This window comes from Rhinopithecus bieti, unplaced genomic scaffold, assembly GCF_001698545.2.
Source record: "Rhinopithecus bieti isolate Rb0 unplaced genomic scaffold, ASM169854v2 scaffold_30965, whole genome shotgun sequence".
NCBI classification, from domain to species: domain Eukaryota; kingdom Metazoa; phylum Chordata; class Mammalia; order Primates; family Cercopithecidae; genus Rhinopithecus; species Rhinopithecus bieti.
Window position 1 is genome coordinate 249014 of NW_016813425.1, and position 22651 is coordinate 271664.

General features: G+C 42.3%; 1 protein-coding gene and 1 long non-coding RNA gene across 7 annotated transcripts in view; one reads left to right on the forward strand and one right to left on the reverse strand.

Annotated features, from left to right (window-relative positions):
- The window catches only part of LOC108512880 (uncharacterized), a 119771-nt gene that overhangs the window by 91176 nt on the left and 5944 nt on the right, over window positions 1-22651 (reverse strand). Inside the window, exons 3-4 of one of the 5 annotated variants that reach the window (XR_001880732.1) lie at window positions 16689-16804; window positions 16444-16485 (exon numbers count right to left, since the gene is read on the reverse strand). The exons of 3 other annotated variants lie outside the window; for them this stretch is intronic. This is a non-coding gene — a long non-coding RNA (uncharacterized LOC108512880). One more of the 5 variants, XR_001880731.1, reaches the window with a different exon arrangement.
- CCNY (cyclin Y) overlaps window positions 1-22651 on the forward strand; it is a 322018-nt gene that overhangs the window by 65008 nt on the left and 234359 nt on the right. The window lies entirely within an intron of this gene.

Consider the following 22651-nt stretch of genomic DNA (forward strand, 5'->3'; position numbering starts at 1 on the left):
CATATGACATTCATTTTGCCAATCACATTTTGCTAATCCTAAAACGAGGCACAATTAAGATCTTTGTGCTAGGTACTGGGCTAAATAACCTTCCATGCATGATGCCATTTCATCCTTTCAATCCTTTCAACGAATCTGGAATAAGGTAATTTTTTTTTTTTTTTGAGATGGAGTCTCGCTCTGCTGCCCAGGCTGGAGTGCAATGGTGTGATCTTGGCTTACTGCAACCTCCGCCTCCCGGGTTCAAGTGATTCTCCTGCCTCAGCCTCCTGACTAGCTGGGATTACAGGCGGCCACCACCACGTCCAGCTACTTTTTGTATTTTAGTAGAGACAGGGTTTCACTGTGTTGGGCAGGCTGGTCTGGAACTCCTGACCTCAAGTGATCCACCCGCCTTGGCCTCCCAAAGTGCTGGAATTACAGGCATGAGCCATTGTGCCTGGCCAAGGTAGTAATAATTTTATGGACAAAGAAATTGAGGTTTTGGAGCTGTTAGCTTGTCTAAGATCAAAGCACTAACACATGGCAGAGCTTAGAATGGAGCAGGATCAAAGATTGCCTGATGGCAGAGCACGCAAAAGAGGAGGAGGTGGGAGGCTGGGCACAGTGGCTCATGCATGCCAGTGATCCCAGCACTTTGGGAGGTCAAGGTGGGAGAATCACGTGACCCCAGGAGTTCAAGACCAGCCTGAGCAACACAGTGAGACTCCATCTCAACTGAAAAGTAAAAAATAGCTGGGCATGGTGACATGCACCTGTAGTCCTGGCTACTTGGGAGGCTGAGGCGGGAGGATCATTTGAGCCTGACAGTTTGAGGCTGCAGTGAGCTATGATCGTGTCACTGCACTCCAGCCTGCGTGACGGAGCGAGCCCATGGGGAGGAAGGAAAAGGAGTGTGTGAAGTATGAGAGTCTGGACAGACAGGGAGACTGGAAGAGGTGTGGAGGGTAGGGACCCAATGAAGTCAATATTCTAGTGGGAACAGGGCATCTGTGGGGGAGCCTGAGTGACATACATAATGTGAGACTAATGGGCTACTGGCAGAGGAGAGCTCATTTCAGCTTGAGAAAAGGCAGCCAGGCAAAAGGAAGTAGCAGCCATGCAGATGTGACCTGGTGAGGGCTCAGAGTCGGGGCAAAAAGAACAAAAAGGAAACTGTGAAGTCTGGGGGACCCCTTGAAGGCAATATTGACAGGTGTCTGTGACAGCTTGGATGACGATGGTCAGTGAGAGAGGGAGGGTGAGAGTGATCTCAGAGTCCTTGCCTCAGCAGTCCTGAAAATAGTGATCTTCAACCAGGCCAGGAAAACAGGGAAGGTGGGTGGGAAAGGAGGTGCTGTTTTGTACACATTAAACTTAGGGGAATGTGTGGGAATCCTGTAAACATTTGGACAGACGAAGACTGGGGTATATGGGGGAGGCCAAACCTGGAGACAAAGATTTGAGAATTAGCCATACAGAGGGAAAGGCTACATCTCCAAGGCAGTGGTTCACGGCCAAAGGAAAAGTGGCCACAAAGGGAAGAAGAGCGATTGGTTTGGATGCTTACAGGAAAATCAGGAAAACAGAAACAGTGTCTCAAGGAAGAATATAGCCCTCCACAAGAGATAGGTCAGCAACCACTCAGGTCCTATGAGGAAGCAGACTCGGACTCAGTGGACTGTGAGGGCGGAGGAATTCCCCACCTGCCTCTGGGTGATGGAGAATCTACCTGGGAGGCTTGGGGATGACAGATGGAGAGGAAGAGCAGTGGGTTTTTGTTTTTTTTCATAGAGACAGAATCTTGGTGTCACCCAGGCTGAAGTGCAATGGCACCATCAAAGCTCTCTGCAGCCTCAAACTCCTGGGCTCAAGATAATTCTGCCTCACTCTCCCAAGTAGCTGGGACTGCAGGCACACACCACCATGCCCAGCTAATTTTTGAATTTTCTGTAGAGATGAGGTCTCACTACGTTGCTTAGGCTGGTCTCAAACTCCTCAGCTCAAGCGATTCTCCTGTCTTAGCCTCCCAAAGTGATGAGATTGCAGGCATGAGTCACTGTGCTCAACCTCCAAGTCTTTGTTAAAAACTAATTTTTTATTGATACATGGCAGTTATACCTATTTCTGGAGTACATGTGTTATTTATTTATTTATTTAGAGACAGAGTTTCACTCTGTCGCCCAGGCTGGAGTGTAATGGTGTGATCTCTACCAGCTAATTTTTGTATTTTAGTAGAGACAGGGTTTCACCATGTTGCCCAGGCTGGTCTCAAATTCCTGACCTCAGGTGATCTGCCTGCCTTGGCCTCCCAAAGTGCTGAAATTACAGGCATGAACCACAGTGCCTGGCCAATAAGAGAGCACCTGAATTTTGGATTCAGTGCAGGGGTGATTCAGACCACTTGAATTAAAAGCTCTTCGGGTAAATGAAGCCCCAAATGTCTCATCCCATGGCCTGTACGGGGATTGAACTCGTGACCTTAGTGTTGTTAGTACCATGCTCTACCCAACCGAGCTAACAGGCCACACGTGATATTTACATAGATACATATAATGTGTAATGATTAAATCAGAATATTAGGATATCCATCCCCTCAAACACTTATTTCTTTGTGCTAGGCACATTTCAAATCTTCTAGCTATTTTGAAATATACAATAAACCACTATTAACTACAGTCATCCTACTGTACTAGCAAATGCTAGAACTTATTCTAACTGTATTTTTATACCTATTAACCTCTCCTCATCTCCCCTTTCCTCTACCTTTCCCAGAAGCTGGGAAACACTTTTTTTTTTTTTTTGAGACAGGGTCTTGTTCTGTCGCCAGGCTGGAGTGCAGTGGCAAAATCTCCGCTCACTGCAAGCTCTGCCTCCCGGGTTCACGCCATTCTTCTGCCTCAGCCTCCCAAGTAGCTGGGACTACAGGCACCTGCCACCACACCCGGCTAATTTTTTCTATTTTTTAGTAGAGATGGGGTTTCACCGTGTTAGCCAGGATGGTCTCGATCTCCTGACCTTGTGATCCGCCTGCCTCGGCCTCCCAAAGTGCTGGGATTACAAGTGTGAGACCCCGTGCCCGGCCAGGAACCACCATTCTTTTCTCTACCTCCATGAGATGAACTAAGTTTCCCATATATTAGAGAGATCTTGTGGTATTTGTCTTTCTGTACCTGGCTTATTTCAATTCACATAATGTCCTCCAGGTCCATCCATGTTGCTACAAATGACAAGATTTCATCCTTTTTTATGGCTGAATAGTAGTCCATCATGTATATGTACCACATTTTCTTTATCCATTCATTAGCTGATACGGCACTGGGGTTGATATTTTGGCTGTTGTGAATCGTGCTCCAATAAACATACGAGTGCAGGTACCTCTTTGATATGCTTATTTCTTTTGGATATATACCTAGCAGTGTGCTTGCTAGATCAAAGGTAGTTCTGATTTGTAATTTTTTGAGGAAACTTCATATAGTTTTCCATGGCTGTATTAATTCACATTCTCACCAACAGTGTATATCTCCTTTCCCTGATCCTCACCAGGATTTGTTATTTTTGGTCTTTTTGTCAATAGTGATTGTAACTGAGGTGTGGTTTTGCTTTGCATTTCCCTGATGATGAGTGACGCTGAGCATTTTTCGTACAACTGTTGGTCATTTGTGTGTCTTCTCCAAGCTTTTTTGATTGCTTAGCCTTTGTAGTGTGATCGCTTTTTGAGCACTGTCTTAATATATGTATAGTTTTAAATTATACATACACACTACTATGATTAGCTAATACCTCAAGTTATATTATTCACCAGGGTGAGTTCACTATTAAAAACAGAAGATTGGCTAGGAATGGTGGCTCATGCCTGTAATCCTAGTACTTTGGGAGACTGAGGTAGGAGGATTGCTTGAGTCCAGGAGTTCGAGACCAGCCTGGGCAACATGGTGAAACCCTGTCTCAACAAAACAAAACAAAACAAAACAAAACAAAACAAAACAAAACAGAGGATTGGAAATCACAGTGGCTCATGTCTACCATCCCAACACTTTGGGAGGCTGAGGCAGGAGGATTGCTTGAGGCCAGGAGTTGGAAACCAGGCTGGTCAACATAGCCAGATCCTGTCTCTACAAAAGCAAAATAACTAAAGTTAGCTAGACACGGTAGTGCGTGCCTGTAGTCCCAGCTACTTGAGAGGCTTAGGGAGGAGGATCCTTTGAGCCCAGGAGTTTGAGGCTGCAGTGAGCTATGACTGCACCACTGCACTCTAGCCTGGGCCACAGATCAAGACCGTCTCAATTAACAAAACAAAAAACAGAGGATATAATTTTATATTTCAAATGTTCTTGATAATTAAAAACTTATTTTTGGTTGAGCGCAGTGGCCCATGCCTATAATCCCAGCATTTTGGGAGGCTGAGGCAGGTGGATCACCTGAGCCCAGGAGTTCAAGACCAGTGTGGGCAACATGGCCAGACCGTCTCTACAAAAAATACAAAAATTAGCTAGGCATGGTGGCATGTGCCTTCAGTCCCAGCTACTTGGGAGGATCACTTGAGCCCAGGGAGGTCGAGGCTGCAGTGATCTAAGATTGTGCCACTGCACTCCAGCCTGGGCAACAGATGGAGATCCCATCCCAAAAAAAAAAAAAATTTTTTTTTGGCTGGGTGTCGTGGCTCATGCCTGTAATCCCAACACTTTGGGAGGTTAAGGTGGGAGGACTGTTTAAGCACAGGAGTTCAAGACCAGCCTGGGACACCCCCTCTCTACAAAAAATTTAAAAATTAGCCAAGCGTGGTGGTGTGTGCCTGTGGTCCCAGCTACTTGAGAGGTTGAAGTGAGAGGATGGCTTTGAGTTCAGGAGTTTGTGGCCACAGTGAGCTGTGATTGTGCCACTGCACTCCAGCCTGGGCAACAGAGCAAGACTCTATCTAAAAAAAATTTTGTTTTTGTTTGGTTCCTTCTTGTTAGAATCAATTATATTGCCATTATGTTTACCTTGCACTTGACTAAGGGTTTGTTTAGTAAAGCTATGTAAGATAATTCATACTGGCCAGGCACGGTGGCTCATGCCTGTAATCCCAGCACTTCGGGAGGTGGAGGTGGGCGGAACACGAGGTCAGGAGATCAAGACAATCCTGGCTAACACGGTGAAACTCCATCTCTACTAAAAATACAAAAACAAAATTAGCTGGGTGTGGTGGCAGGTGCCTGTTGTCCCAGCTACTCAGGAGGCTGAGGCAGGAGAATGGCGTGAACCCGGGAGGCGGAGCTTGCAGTGAGCCGAGATTATGCCACTGTACTCCAGCCTGGGTGACAGAAAAAGACACTGTCTCAGGAAAAAAAAAAAAAAAAATTCATATTAGGTACTTGTAAACCCCTGTCTGTGCAAACTAATGCATGTGGACACCATATCCTTCTCACTATGGTACCCTCACACCCAATTCAGGGCACCACATGCATCATTCCTGACCCATGGCTGTCTAATGTAGTACGATGTGAGGGTACCAGGTCATTTTCCCTCTTTTGTGACAAAATAAACCATAGATTTTATGTCCTAGTAAACCATCTTATCCTGGGGTATGTGCATCTGCCCCCCATCTGGTAGAACACATCTTTAGAGGGAACTATGTTGAGGAAATGGGAGAATTACACTTATCATTATCCCAATAGAGTATTCCTTTTTACTTTTTTTTTTTTTTAAGAGTTGGGGTCTTGTTCTGTTGCCCATGCTGGAATTCAGTGGTGTGATTATGGCTCTCTGTAGCCTCAAACTCCTATGCTCAAGCCATCCTCCTGCCTTGCCTCCCAAAATGCCAGGATTACAGGTATGAGTCAGTGCTCCCAGCCTCTTTCCTTTAGCTTAGCTCTTAGGCTTTTCCCTATGATTCCTTACCACCTTTCCTTCTAGGCATTGTAGGTCATTAAAAGTGCCTTGGACTGGGAATCAGGAGATGTGGTCTTAGCTGTCTCTTTGCTTCCAACTTGCATACAACCACCTAGGGCCAGTTCCTTTACCTTTCCCACACCTCAATTTCCTATAGTCCAGGGATGATAATCCGTTTCACATGATCCTGAAATGGCTACGGCTAGCTCACGTGGACTCGTGTTTGAAAGTGCGGCAAAAACTGGAAACCGTCAAAGGCCGAAGACTGGTTTCATGATAACTGTCTTTTCAGTCTCATCTCTGGGGACATACAGATTCCACATAGTATACCATTTTCACAAATTTCTTTATATTGCAGCAAATTATTTGTGAAGTATTTGTTTTATTTATATTAAGGCACTGAAGTAGGATGTGCAGGTAGAGCTGTGTCGCTTGTTAGCTGGTGATACTTACAGACTCCTTTGGGTCTCTTTGCCCATGTAACTGTCACTTCCCCGAGTTTGCGTCTGTTTCAGGTTCTCGGCAACAAGCACTTTTTCACTGTCAACGAAGTCCTGTGCCTATCCCTGCTGCTGGATTGAGGCACAGGAGCCTCCAGGTGGTTTACCTTGCTCTAGGCTCCACTCAGTGTGCCCAAGCCCAATCTACACAATCATCCAGTCAACTCAAAGTGGGGAGAGACCACAACACCACACAACTGGCTCTGCATAAATTACTAAGATTAAAAGTAAATGGCCAGACACGGTGGCTCATGCCTGTAATCCCAACACTTTGGGAGGCTGAGGCAAGTGAACCGCTTGAGTTCAGGAGTTTGAGACCAGCCTGGGCAACATGCTGAAACACCGTCTCTACCAAAAAAGATTAAAAAAGACTAGCCTGGTGTGGTGATGCTTTCCTGCAATCTCAGCTACTCAGGAGGCTGAGGTGGGAGGATCACTTCAGCCTGGGAGGGGGAGATTGCAGAGAGTCATGATTGCACCACTGCACTCTAGCCTGGGTGATAAAGAGACGTCATCTTGGGGAAAAAAAAAAATAAAAGTAAAAAACTGGTTATTTTTTGTGGGGCTGGAAACATTTAATTTTGTTTTCTAATTATGAAACATTCATCATAGCAAATTGGAAAGATAAACAGAAAAGAAAATAAAATGAGCTGTAATCCCAATCTCATATTTTGGTGTCAATAGTCCTCATTCTCCCTTTATGGTAATTAGATCACACTCATAGTAGTCTGTTCTCTCGCTGCTGGTAAAGACATACTCGAGACTGGGTAATTTATAAAGAAAAGGGTTTAATGGACTCACAGTTCCATGTGGCTGGGAGGCCTCACGATCACGGTGGAAGGCAAAAGGCACATCTTACATGGTGGCAGTCAAGAGAGAATGAGAGCCAAGCAAAAGGGGAAACCCCTTATCAAACCATCAGATCTCATGAGACTTATTCACTACCAAGAGACCAGTATGGGGGAAACCACCTCTATGATTCAATTATCTCCCACCAGGTCCCTCCCACAACACATGGGAACTGTGGGAGCTACAATTCAAGAAGAGATTGGGGTGGAACACACCCAAATCATATCACACCATTTATAATTTATTAAAAATTTTTTATTGTGGTAAAATATGAAATTTATCATAACCTTTTTTTGTATTTCCATTTTCTCATTTTATTTTCCATAGTACATTTATGACACAGAAATGTCCTGCGTCCTCTCCTTGAATGTCTGTAAGACTGCATTTTCAATATCTCCTGCCTGTCATTTACTTATGCTAGCAATTGAAGTCTGATTCTTGCAATGAGTATTGTCCCATTAACATTAAATAATTTATAAAAAAACTTTTTAGTTTCAGGGATACATGTGCAGGTTTGTTATATAGGTAAACTTATGTCAGGGTGGTTGGGTGTACAGATTATTTCATCACCCAGGTACTAAGCTACCATAGTACCTGTAGTTATCTTTTCTGATCTTCTCCTTCCTCTTACCCTCCTCCCTCAAGGGGGCCTCAGTGTGTGTTGTTCCCCTCTGTGTCCATGTGTTCTCATCATTTAGCTCCCACTTATAAGAAAGAACATGTGGTATTTGGTTTTCTGCTCCTGTGTTAGTTTACTAAGGATGATGGCCTCCAGCTCCATTCATGTTCTGCAGAGGACATAATCTCATTCTTTTTTATGGCTGCACAGTATTCCATGGTGTGTATGAACCACATTTTCTTTATCCAGTCTACCGTTCACAGGCATTTAGGTTGATTTCATGTCTTTGTTATTAAAAAGAGTGATTCAATGAACAATCACATGCATGTGTCTTTAAGGTAGTACAATTTATATTCCTTTGGGTATATACCCAGTGATTGGATTGCTGGGTCAAATGATAGTTCTAAGTTATTTGAGGAATTGCCATAGTGGCTGGACTAACTTACACCACCACTAGCAGTGTACAAGCGTTCCCTTTTCTCTACAAGCTCCCCAGCATGTTTTTTTTGACTTTTTAGTAACAGTCATTTTGACTGGTGTGTGATGGTAACTCACTGTGCCATCTTACCCATTTTTAAGTGTGCAGTTCAATAGTACTAAATACATTCATAATGTTGTGCAACCACTACCGCCATCTGTCTCCATTACTCTTTTCATCTTGTAAAACTGAAACGCTGAGAACATCTCATTCCAGTTTCCACCCAGACTTATTTCTACCTTCTGCCTCTATAGTTTTGACTACTCTATCCCATATAAGTGGAATCAGACAATATTTGTCTTTTATTGTGACTGACATAATATTTTAAAAATGTCATATACAGTGCATTTTTTGTTATTAAATCTTCTTTTACAATGTGATTTTTAATGATGCGTTAGTATATTCCATTGTGTAGATCCCACTTGATTTAGTGATGCAGTGTTGTGAATACTCTGGCCATACTCTGCCTGCCTAGCAGTGTACTGCAGTAACAGAGCTGGCCAGGGGTAGGGGTTGGAAGCTACAGATACAGAGCAGGTGTTTAACCTGAGCACATGCTCCAGAAAAGAAACTTTGATAAAAATCTTCCCCCATGTTCTCACCTTCTCCTTGATGGCAGAGCTGGACTACGTGTTCATCACTGTGGTGTGCATTCCATACGGCTCTGTCTCTACCCACATCCATTGTTATCTCTTTTGGATGAATTCACAGAAATGAAAATATGGGATTAACATGTTTATAATATTCTAAAGCTTTTCACAACAAGTGTTGCACAACTGCCATTCAGAAAGTTTGAACCAAATGTAAAAGAATGCTTATTTCCTGGGTGTTGTTGCCAAAATTTGGTGTAATTTCTTTTTTAAAACATGGTTTTGTACTGGAATAATTTTAACTGTTTATGTTTACTGAATTAAATTGTGCTATGGACATCTAGCCAAAAAAAAGTTTCCAAGCCTCTTTTGGATGGTTGTAAAATTGTTTTAGTTTTTTGTTTCTGTTTAAGGCAATGGCCACAGCAATGAAAACTGAAAGCAGAAAATACCAAAACAGTGTATTAAAATCACCACTGAATGCTAGAATGTATCAATAAAGCAAGAATTCACTGATTGCAGTATTGGTAGAGAATGTTTTAGATTACAAAGTGTGTAGACCAAGTCTCGCTCTGTCGCCCAGGCTGGAGTGCAGTGGTACAATCTCACCTCACTGCAACCTCCACCTCTCAGGTTCAAGCGATTCTCTTGCCTCACCCTCCTGAGTAGCTGGGATTATAGGCGCCCACCACCATGCCCGGTTAATTTTTGTAGTTTTAGTAGAGATGGGGTTTCACCAAGTTGGCCAGGCTGGTCTTGAACTCCTGACCTCAGACTATCCATCCGCTTCAATTTCCCAAAGTGCTGGGATTACAGGCGTGAGCCATCGTGCCTGGCCTAATTTTTTTTTTTTTTAAGTTTATTTTTTATAGAGCTAGGGTCTCCCTATGTTACCCAGGCTGGTCTCAAACTCCTGGGCTCAAGTGATCCTCCCACCTTAGTCTTCCAATGTGTTAGGATTACTGGCATGAGCCACTGTACCTGGCACTCAATAAATATTTTCTGATCACACTCTGCACCAGGTCCTATTCTAGGAGTTGAGGGCACAGCAGTGAACAGAACCAAGTGCTTGTCCTCTTGCAGGTGATGTTGTGGCTTTCATGACCAAGATGACCTATTTCTCTACTCCAGGGTCCTTGCTTGACCAAGCAGCACCTGCGTTCAATCTGATTTCCTGTGGAGCCTGCTGGATTTAAACTTTGACTTATGCCAGGTTTGAGTTAGGATCAGGAAAATTCCAAGATGGTTTCTGACGTTTGAATCTGGAAGTCTAAGCTACAACTGCATGAAGACTGAACTGTGACCATATGGCATCTCTCAGCATGGAAGAGAGCACATTTCCTTGAGAGACATTTCACAAATCCTGGCCGGCTGTCACTGCTTGTGGATGAAGCAGCACTGCCTTCCTAAGTGTGTGCGCTCCCAGGGAAAGGAGATGTGGGGAATGGTGATGGTGAGTGAAGACTCACTTTGTCTTCAAATGTCCCAGTCAATGGACAGGTGGGCACCATTTGGAGGAAGCTACTGCTTAACTGGGTCAAAGACCCATCTAGAGAGACTTTCCCTTTGGAGGAGTGATCTACACAACCACTGTTAGTAACATGTACATACAGGGCTAAGTGCTACCTTACATAGTTCCAGCCTGGCATGGTGGCTCTTGCCTGTAATCCTAGCACTTGGTAGGCTGAGGTGGGAGGACTGCTTGAGGCCAAGAGTTCAAGATCAGCCTGGGCAACATAGGGAGACCTCATTTCTACAAAAAATTTCAAAATTGGCAGAGCGTGGTTGTGTGTGTCTGCAGTCCCAGCTACTCGGGAGGCTGAGGTGGGAAGATCACTTGAGACTAGGAGTTTGAGGCCAGCCTGGGCAACACAGCAAGGCCTTGTCTCTACCCATGATTGTGCCACTGCACTCCAGCCAAGGTGACAGAGCCAGACCCTATTTCTAAATAAATAAATAAATAAATAAGATTAAATAGCTCCATGTTAAGGAGAAGGGCAAGAAAGTAGAGTTGTGACCACCAACTGTGTGCATGTGCAACTACCCACCTACCCAGGTGTAACTGTGGGCCTTACAACTGATAACTGAGTAGCCAATTTTAATTTAGTCCCCTATCTAGTCATGAAGTAGAAATATTAATATATACTCCTATATCTACTGGAGAGAGATGAAAATCAGGTTTGCTCGATCTGACATGGTTTTAATTAGGTTATACACAGAAAGGTAAATTATTTTCTTATTTTTGAGGTAAATAGCTACTTTATGCTCCTGTATTGTAAACTAAAATGTGACAGAAGCTGGATCACACGGCAATTTTCTTGCAGTTCTGACTACACATTTCCCTTTGGTAATACTGAAAAGCAAGAGCTTTTTTTGTTTCTATGCAAGGATCTGTTGGCCATTTAGCAGCAGCAATGCAGTGATTCGAGTGGTAGAACAATAATGATGACTCAGTAAAAAAAAAAGATAGTAAAAGAAGAACAAATTAAACCAAAGTAAAACAAAGTAAAAGAAAGGAAATAATAAATACAAGACTCTCCCCTCCCCCTGCTTCCCTTGAGACATGGTCTCACTCTGTTACTCAGGTGACAATTTAATTGATAATTAAATTTCCTTAGTATATATAGGGCTACTCAGATTTTCTATGTTTATTTATTTATTTTTTGGCCGGAGTGCAGTGGCGTGATCACGGCTTACTGAAGCCTTGACTGCCCTAGCTCAAGAGATCCTCCTGTCTCAGCCTCTCGAGTAGCTGAGACCACAGGTGTGTGCCACCATGCCCCAGCTAATTTTTAAAACTATTTGTAGAGATGAGGTCTTGCTGTGTTGCCCAGAACTCTTGGGTTCAAGTAAGCCACTTCAACTGGCTAATACATACAGGAATTAAAAGAGGCTGAATACAGTGGCTAGCTCACACCTGTAATTCCAACAATTTGAGAGGCTGAGGCAGGAGGACTACCTGAGACCAGGAGTTTGAGGCTGACTGAGTTATGATTGCTACTGTGTTCCAGCCCGGTCTGGGTGACAGAATGAGAACCTGTCTCAAAATAAACAAACAATAAGAGCAAGGAGGAAAAGAAAAAATTACCAACATTAGGAATGAAAGAGATGATATCACCACAGATCTTGCAGACAGTAAAACAAAAAAAATTGTAATTATGTAAATAAATTCAATGGCATAGATAAAATGGACAAATTGGTTGAATGCCGATTAACCATAGTGATTCAAGAAACTATAGAAAGAAGGCCAGGCGCAGTGGCTCACGCTGTAATCTCAGTGCTTTGGGAGGCTGAGGTGGGTGAATCATGAGGTCAGGAGTTTGAGACCAGCCTGGCCAACATAATGAAACCCCGTCTCTACTAAAAATACAAAAAATTATCATCTCAGGAGTTTGAGACCAGCATGGCCAACATAGTGAAACCCCGTCTCTACTAAAAATACAAAAAATTAGCTGGGCATGGTGGCAGGTGCCTGTAATCCCAGCTACTCGGGAGGTTGAGGCAGGAGAATTGCTTGAACCCGGGAGGTAAAGGTTGCAGTGAGCCGAGATCGCGCCATTGCACTCCAGCCCGGGTGACACTGTGACACTCTGTCTCAAAAAAAAAAAAAAACAAAACAAAAAAACAGGAAACTAGCCCTACATATACAAAGGAAATTTAATTATGAATTAAAACTTCTCACAAAGAAATTTCAGACTGAGGTGGCTTTAGCAGTAAATTCTATCAAATATTTAAGGAAAAAAACAATTAACAAACACACACAAATTCATTCTAAAAATAAAGAGATCACTTCTCTAGTCATTTTTTTGAGCCCAGACAATGACACTGAAAGGAAAGAACACTAGAGACCAGTATACCTCACTGAATACAGATGCAAAAATCCTTAATTAAATTTTTGGCAAATTGAATTCAGCAATATACAACAAGGATAATGCATCACGACTAAGTGGGGTTTATCCCAAGAATGCAAGCTTGGTTTAACACTAAAAAAATCAACATAACTACCATGTTACAGAATAAAGGAGAAAAATCATATACAATGCTCTTATTAGATGCAGAAAAATATTTAACAAAATTTGCCACCCATTCACAATTTTAAAACTGTTAGCAAACTTGAAGTAGAGGGGACCTTCTTCATCCTGGTAGAGTACACAACCTCTGAAAAACCTTCAGTTAACATCATCTGTTAATGATGAACAACCGCATACTTTCTCCTCAGATTGAAAATAAGGCAAGGATGTCCAGTCTCAGGATTTCTATTAAACATTACTCTGGAAGTCCTAGCCAGTACAATAGCCAAGAAAAAGGCAAAGAAAACTATACAGACTGAAAAGAAGAAATAAAACTGTCTATCTGCAGATGACATGATTGTGTATGTAGAAACATTTAAGGAATCTTTATGAAAAGCAAATCAAAATAGTAAGTGACTTTAGCATAGGTTAATACAAAACAATATTTTCTGCATACTAGCAATGACCACCTGGAAATTTAAATAAAATATTTACTATAGTATCAAAAACAATGCCTCTGGCTGGGCATGGTGGCTCACACCTGTAATTCCAGCACTTTGAGAGGCTGAGAAGGGAAGATCACTTGAGTCCAGGAAGTTGAGACCAGCCTGGGCAACACAGCAAGACCTTGTCTCAATAAAAAAAAAAAAAATTAGCTGGGTGTGGTAGTGCACACTGTCATCCCAGCTACTTGGGAGGCTGAGGCAGGAGGACTGCTTGAGCTCAGGAGGTCAAGGCTGTAGTGAGCTATGATTACACCACTGCACTCCAGCCTGGGTGACAGAGTGAGGCTCCGTCTAAAAAAAATAGATACACACACACACACACACACACACACACACACACACACACACACCGTTTACTCTAGTATCAAAAACATGGACTAGTTAGGGATAAATTTAACATAATACATGCAAGGCACCTATACAATTAAAACTATAAAAACATTGCTGAATATTATGTTGAAAATTAAAGATGCAAATAAATGGAGATATACTATGTCTATGAACTACAAGACTAAATATGATAATGACCATTTTCCCCAAATTGTTCCATAGATACAATGTAATCTTAACTGAAATCCCAGCAGGGGTGGGGCATGGTGGCTCACACCTATAATCCCAGCACTTTTGGAGGCTGAGGTGAGAAGACTGCTTGAGCCCAGGAATTCAAGATCAGCCTGGGCAATGTGGTGAAACCCCATCTCTACAAAAACAAACAGCAGCAAAATAGCCAGGTGTGGTGGTGCACACCTGTGGTCTCAGTTACTTGGAAGGCTGAGACAGGAGGATTGCTTGAGTCTGGGTGGTGGAGGATGCAATGACCTGTGATCATGCCACTGCACTTCAGTCTAAAGCTACATTATTATTATGGGATCAACATTTGGATTAATGGAACAAAATAAATGAACCCACATGTCTATGGGCGAGTAATTTTTGACAAAGTGGCCATAGTAAGTCAATAGGAGAAAGTCTTTTCAACAAATGGTGCAGGAAAAGCTGGATAACCATATGGGAAAAAATGAACATTGATTATTAACTTACTTATACACAAAATTCACCTCAAATTGGATCGTGTACCTAAGCTTAAAAGGTAAAACTTGGATGGGTGCGGTGGCTCACGCCTGTAATCCCAGCACTATGGGAGAATGAGGCGGGTGGATCACCAGGTCAGGAGATCAAGACCACACTGGCCAACATGGTGAAACTCCATCTCTACTAAAAATACAAAAATTAGCGGGTGTGGCAGTGGGACTACCTCCTGTAGTCCCAGCTACTTGGGAGGCTGAGGCAGAATTGCTTGAACCTGAGAGGCAGAGGCTGTGGTGAGCTGAGATCGTGCCGCTATACTCCATCCTGTGTGACAGAGAGAGATTCTGTCTCAAAAAAAAAAAAAAAAAAAAAAGGTAAAACTTAAAATGTCTAAAATAAAACATAGGAGAACATTTACATGATCTGGAGGGAGTCAAAGAGTTCTTAGATAATTGAAGACACACACACACACACAAAAACAAACAAAGACAAGAGCTATAAAAGAAGATAGCTAAAAATTAGACTTTTACAAAGTTAAAGACTTCTGCTCTTCAAAAGACAATGCTAACAAAATGAAGACAAGTCACAGACTGGGAGAAAATAGTCACACAACACATATCTACATATCTGCCAAAGGTATTGTATCTAGAATACGAATAATTATTACAACTGAATAAGAAGACAACCAACCCAACTAAATTGGAAAACACACTGAATAGGCACTTTACAAAGATACATGAATATCCAACATGCACACAAAAATATGTCAACATCATTAGTCATCAGGGAAATGCAAAGTAAAACCACAGTTAGATACCACTACATATCCATTAGAATGGTGAAAATTAAAAAGACTGATAATAGCAAGTTATTATCAGTGAGAACGTACGGCAGCGACAACTCTCAAAACTTTACTGGTGGGATGTAAGATGGTACCAGGACTTTGGAAAGCAGTTTGGCCTTTTTTTTTTTTTTTTTTTTTTTTTTGAGATGGAGTCTCGCACTGTCGCTCAGGCTGGAGAGCAGTGATGTGAGCTCAGCTCACTGCAACCTCCACCTCCCGGGTTCAAGCGATTCTCCTGCCTCAGCCTCCCAAGTAGCTGGGATTACAGGCGTGTGCCACCATGCCCGGCTAATTTTTTTTGTAGTTTTAGTAGACATGGGGTTTCGCCATGTTGGCTAGGCTGGTCTTGAACTCCTGACCTCAGGTGATCTGTCCACTTCGGCCTCCCAAAGTGCTGGGATTATAGTTGTGAGCCACTGCACCCGGCTGCCATTTCTTTTAAAATTAAACATACACTTAGCATACAACCCAGTAGTCTTACTCCTAGATATTTACCCAAGAGAAAACATGTACACACAAAAACTTGTACACAGATGTTCATAATGGCTTTATTTATAACAGACAAAACTGGACAAAGCCTAAATGTCCATCAACATTTGTGGTATATAAATTGTGGTATATACATACATTGGAAAAATACTCAGTGATAAACAGAAACGAACCACTCATTCATGCAACACAGACAAGTCTAAAAACATTATGCTGAGGAAAAGAAACCTTACGCACAAGAGTCTACACATTTCGTAAGATCACATTTTTATGAGACTCTAGAAAAGACAAATCTGATCCGCAGTGACAGAAAACAGATGAGGGCTTGCCTGGGACCAGGGATGAGTACCAGGGAATTTGGGGATGATGGAAATGTTCCAGATCTTCATTGTGGTGATGGTGGTTACATGCGTATATTACTTTCTCAAAACTCATCAAACTGCGGCCTGGCGCAGTGGCTCACGCCTGTAATCCCGACATGTCCGGGGGCCAAGGCAGGCAGATCACCTGAGGTAAGGAGTTCGAGACCAGCCTGGCAAACATGATGAAACCCTGTCTCTACTAAAAATACAAAAATTAGCAGGGCGTGGTGTGCACATGCCTGTAGTCGCAGCTACTCAGGAGGCTGAGGTAGGAGAATCGCTTGAACCTGGGAGGCGGAGGTTGCAGTGAGCTGAGGTCACGCCACTGCACTCCAGCCTGGGCGAGAGTGAGACTCTGTCTAAAAAAAAAAAATTCCAAAGGTTTAAACTTAAAATATAATAAATACTAAATATATTTGGTGTACATAGGGAATGTGAAAAAGAATAAACCTCAAATCCAGGAAACGAGGCTCAATTCCTTTAAGAAGCCTCCACTTAGAGGACCCTGGGACTCATGGCTCAAAGCCTTGTCCTCAGAGAGGCAATGAGAGCTTTACAGTACCTGCTTTGTAAAACCAGATTCAGCCCTGTTACTGCCCACTCTGAGGCCAAGTCTCTTGCTTCTCTGCCAATGACTCCCTTACATCATCCACTGGAGAAAATTACTGCAGCTGAGCTCTGTAAATTAAATGGCATGAATGAGCAATGCTAATTTGAATACCTACAACATTTTTGGAATTACTAAGCATACAAGCTTATTTGGATTGTAATGAAACCCTGTAAACAAAATATTTGTATAAACCTTTTGAATTCAGTAAATCAATACAAAAAATTACACTGACAAATACTTAGGTATCTACTGTGGTCTCAAGGAGCTGAAGATCCCATTGAAGAGTGTGTAAGCACGGAATTGCCAAATAAACAAGACACCGAGTAACTCCTCTAAGAGCTGAGATAGGGGAAGTATTGCTTTAGGCTTTAGTAGTCTAGAGAGGGAGGCCTGATGAGAAACTCATACTTATGCAGAACCAAAATCCAAAAGACCAATAAGGAATATTTTTTTAATTATAGAGTGCTGCTTTTGTGCATACTTTTTTTTTCTATACAGTTGAACTGGGTCTGAAGAATAAAAGAAACATTAGGCTATATTTAACAGTCATAAAGGATACAGTAGCCTATATTTATCCTTCATAAAGGATATTTTGTGATGATTCTAATTCTCTGAATAATAGTTATTTGTGCACACTTATATATAAGCAGCCTTCTGAAGGCTATAATGAGAACACCCATCACCCCCTCAGTCCCACTCATGGAACCACTAGAAGAGACTGAAATTTTAAGTGTCAACATACTATAAAAATATAGAGAATTAGCTAGCTGTATAAACAACATACATTAACTGCAAGAGTTTTATTTGGAGATACGAAGTTAAGGACATTTTGGCAATCCTAGTTCAATCAAAATTTGATTTTAACTAAAAATTTAAACCTAATTATATTGGTAATGACTCTTATTTCCCTTTCATTTTTGTTTTGTGTCATTTTTTGTCATGGAGTCTCACTCTATCACCCAGACTGGAATGCAGTGGCATGATCTTGGCTCACTGCAACCTCTGCCTCCTAGGTTCAAGCGATTCTTGTGTGTCAGCTGCTTGAATAGCTGGGACTACAGGCGTGTGCCACCACACTCAGCTAATTTTTTGTATTTTTAGTAGAGAGGGGTTTGTGGCCATGTTGGCCAGGCTGGTCTTGAACTCCTGACCTCAGGTGATCCGCCCACCTTGGCCTCCCAAAGTACTGGGATTACAGGCGTGAACCACCAAGCCCAGAACTCTTTCTTTCTTTCTTTTTTTTTTTTGAGACAGAGTTTCGCTCTTGTTTCTTAGGCTGGAGTGCAATGGCATGATCTCGGCTCACTGCAGCCTCCACCTACTGGGTTCAAGCTGAGGCCTCCCGAGTAGCTGGGATTACAGGCATGTGCCACCACGCCCAGTTAATTTTGTATTTTTAGTAGAGACAGAGTTTATCCATGTTGGTCAGCCTGGTCTCGAACTCCCTACCTCAGGTGATCCACCCGCCTCAGCCTCCCAACGTGCTGGGATTGATTACAAGCGTGAGCCACTGTGCTCGGTCCCCTTTTCATTTTTTCAAATCAACTTTGGTCAGGCATGGTAGTTCACACCTGTAATCCCAGAACTTTGGGAAGCCAAGACCAGGAGGATCTCTTGTGGTCAGAAGTTCGAGACCAGCCTGGGCAACATAGCCAGACCCTCATCTCTTAAAAAAAAATTAGCTGGGCATGGTAGCACATGCCCATGGTCCCAGCTACTTGGGAGGAGGCTGTGGTAGGAGGATCACTTGAGTCCAGGAGTTCAAGGCTACAGTGAACCATGATTATGCCACTGCACTTTAACCTAGGCAACGGGGCAAGACCTTGTTGCAAAATAAATAAATAAATACACTTAACTGAGATACGGTTTACATAAAATAAAACGCACCCATTTTAGTTATACAGTTTAATGAGTTTTTTTGTTTTTGTGAGACAGAGTCTCACTCTGTCATCCAGGTGGCGGGCCTGGCCTGGAAAATATTTTTCAATGGAGAAGACTATGGTTTGCATTTTAGAGACATTACCTTTTACAGTGTTTTAATAATGAAAAGGCACAGGAAAATGCACATACAGTTACTCAAAGTACAGCCTTGGGGAGGGGAATGGGAAAGGAGAGGCAATGAAACGGCAGGGCCCTCAAAAGGATGGAACCTAAGTGACTAGACAGAAAGCATCTTGGCTTAAGTGGCAGCATAGCTAATATAATTTTACAGTAAGTTAAATAAAATGGAAGCTAACATGTTCGGTGCCCAAAGGCAAGACACTGTACCAGCTGATGCCTTTTAGTCTAAGAGCTAGGATTCTGTACATAATGCTGAGTTTCCAGGCTGCACTTTTCCTGGATCAGAACCATTGCTTCTAGGCTGGGTGTGGTGGCTCGCACCTGTAATCCCAGTGCTTTGGGAGGTTTACTTGAGCCTACGAGTTTCAGACCAGTCTGGGCAACATAGCAAGACCCTGTCTCAAAAAAAAAAAAAAAAAAAAAAAAAAACTAAACTAAAAATTAGCTGGATGTGGTGATGCACACCTGTAGTCCCTGATACTAGAGAGGCTTAGGTGGGAGGATTGCTAGAGCCCAGGGGTTGGAGGCTGCAGTGAGCTATGATGGTACCACTGTACTCCAGCCTGGGTGACAGAGTGACACTCTCTCAAAACAAAACACACACACACACACTATGGCTTCCCTTTTTTGTTTCCTGGTCCTCCTGGTCTTATAACCACATATGAAGTGTCTTCCTGCTTCGATTTTGTTCTATCGTGGGCATGGATTCTACTCTACAATCCTTCCTGGTTTTAGCAAACCACAATGGTTGATACAAAGATTAATAAGGGGAAAAGCATTTGAAGTAAAAGATTTCGCTAGGCTATTCTTTTTTGGAGGGAGGAAATGTATTATTGCTTTTTAAAAAGATAGAGATTTAAAGCAAAAAAGGAAAAGAAAAGAAAGAACAGAGGAAAAAAAAGACAACTAAGTTAATCACTGTTTAACAGTAAATATCCCTAACGACATCTCTTTGCATATATATTCAGTTTTGCAGTCTGCTTTCTCTCTCGACAATATTTTGTGGCTTTCTTTCTGTAACAATAAATACAGATGTACATCCTTATTTTTATGACTTCATAGAATTCCACTGTAGTCCACTGTATGTAACTAGCTATCATTCATGGCCGTTTAGGTTGCATTCAGTTTTTCACTATTATAAACTAAATGGCAATTTTTAGCATATTTTGCCCAACTAATCTGACATCTATGAATATTAATATTCTTTCCAAAGTTTAAAAAAAATCAGTAATATTTTGTGAATGGAGAAAACTGTTAGCAGGAGTAGATGTATTTTTCCTTCCTGAGAAGTGCTTTCCTTTTGCTACTGTACTTCCAATATTACAATGTTCATGTTTAGGGTATGGAAGATAGTAACCTAAACCTGGTTCGTCTCTTCTGTTCAGCACTGTAGACACAGAAGCTTCCCAAGGAAAAGTTGTGAACTCTACACCTTGAGAGGAGGTTGAGGCAGTGGGGGTGAGAGGTATGAGTCTTTCCGGAGCTGACTTTACTGTTTTTCGTCTGATCTCCTGTATACTTGATGTCCCCATGTTTTCCTCTGAGTGCTCCAGGCCCTCTATGGTGGCTCCCCAGCAAGAGCTGATCCTGTGTTCTCACTGGTCCTTTCTCTGTAGCTTCTCACAGGTTACCGAGTGAAGGAATGAGGCTTACAGAGATTGCCCTGTATTTTTCTGTTCCTTTAGTGCCTTGAGAGGTGAGCCAGCTGGCTAAGATACACTAGCTGGTACTGTGCTAGCAGAAAACAGTAACATTTTGATGTGTGAACATTCCAAATACCACTTCTCAAAGACAAAATGAGATTCTAAGGCGTCAGTCCCAAAGGGATAGACAACTGGCAATTTTGGGCCCCCTAATGGGCACTGAAGGTGTTATCACCAGGCAAACAGGGCCTTTGCATCCTCAGGGCACACTGGTGAGGGGGGCACCTGCTTTGACCTGCCTCTTTCCAGCCCAGTACCATAGCAAGCAGAGCTATACAGATGTTATGAAATCGATCTCATTTTCAAACAGAAGACCCCAGATTCTGGGGGCTGATACAAAAAGACGTGAAAATGGAGCTGGGATATAGGCAGAAGAGCGGGATTCACACTTCTTTCTTTTTATCTCTCACTGTTTTTCCTGGCATTTATCATACAGTGACTGATCAACATTCATTAAAACGTAGCATCATATACTTTGCCAAGGTAAAGTCCCCAGGAAATGCAGGACAGTAACTAAGCAACAAGAAGCCTCTGTGGTTTGTGATACTCATTTCTCAGGCTCCTGAGCGTATATGATGAGGTTATATCATGGAGAAACGCTGCAGGCAGAACCAACTACAAGTTTGTGTGATGGATAAAATAAAAAATGGGACTGTTAAAAGGACATGGTGAAGCAATGTGGAACTTGGAAAAGAAAAACATGTTGAAGAGCTGTCAGGGCCAGGTTAAGATGAATATAGCTCTTCAACTGTATGCAGCTTCCCTAGGTTAGGTAAGCTTTATTTTGATCTATCACAGGGAAACTGAGACTGAGACAATTACTTTTTCTGCAGATTTACCTAGAAAGGGCCTTGATGCCTGTTAGGTATTACTATTCTCAGTACTGTGCTACAGAGAGTAAAACAAGTTCTGTTTTCCACTTCAGAGCTTACTTGGAGAAATGCAAGCAAAACATAATACATCTTGATAAGTGTGTATAAATTATAATACATCTTGATAAGTATGTATAAAATGCTGCTAGGAGCAATGGAAATTTGTCCAATGACAGATCACAGAATGACCAAAAATTCTCTAGGTTTGGACCATCAATAAGGAAACAATTATTTGTGTAAAATGATGTAAACTTTCTAAGATGTCATATGGCAATATTAAGAGATTTAAAATGTTCCTTTTGGTCAAAATGACCTAGATATTCCAATTCTAATGATTCCTTTTATAGAAATGAGCAGATACAGACAAAGATTAGCATATAAAAATGTTCATCCCCGGCCGGATGAAATGGCTCACGCCTGTAATCCCAGCACTTTGGGAGGCCGAGATGGGTGGATCATGAGGTCAGGAGATCGAGACCATCCTGGCTAACATGGTGAAACCCTGTCTCTACCAAAATACAAAAAAAAAAAAAATTTTTTTTTTCATCCTGGAACTGTTTTATTATCCTGAAAAGAAACAAATGAAATGTGCATTCACTGGGAAGAGGTTAAATAAGTTAGAGTACACCTAATATATTTTGCAGTCATTATAGTTTTAAAAAAACGCTAACTGGCATGGGAAATATTTATTCAGAGAGAATCTATGCGAGTTTATCATCTCCAGTCTCCAGTATGAAGGACAAAGGAAAAGCATTTTTTGTGCCAGGCCTTGAAGGTTAAGTAAGATGCAGAGGTGGGGAGGAATAGCGCTCAGAGGGAAGAGGTCACAGGAGCAAAGTGAGAGGCCACAGTGGGAGACACGGAGGGAGTTGTGAGCAGGTTTGAGCGGCTGGGGAGAAAGCCTGGAGAACAGGCCAACTTGACTGTCAGGTGGGCTGGGTTTTTAGTCTAAAAACAATGAGAAGCTATTGACAGATTTTAAGCAGGGGAGGGACAGGACCACCCACTTCAGTAGGGTCTATTGAGCTGCTCCTAGGGGGCCCAGGGCTATTTTAATGTTGAATTATAGCTGCAGTGCCTTTTGAGTTCCTTGGAGGTTACTAACATGAGACAGAGACAAGTACAACTCATCAACTATCCCTTTTTGGCTTTTAAAATGCTGTCGGGTTTTGTCCTGTTAGGAACAGGGTCTGAAGTGAAGCCAGTTAACTAAGATTAAGGTATGTGAAAGTGCCTGGCTCGGGGGACACACTCAATAAATCCCCTCCCAAAGTCAGTC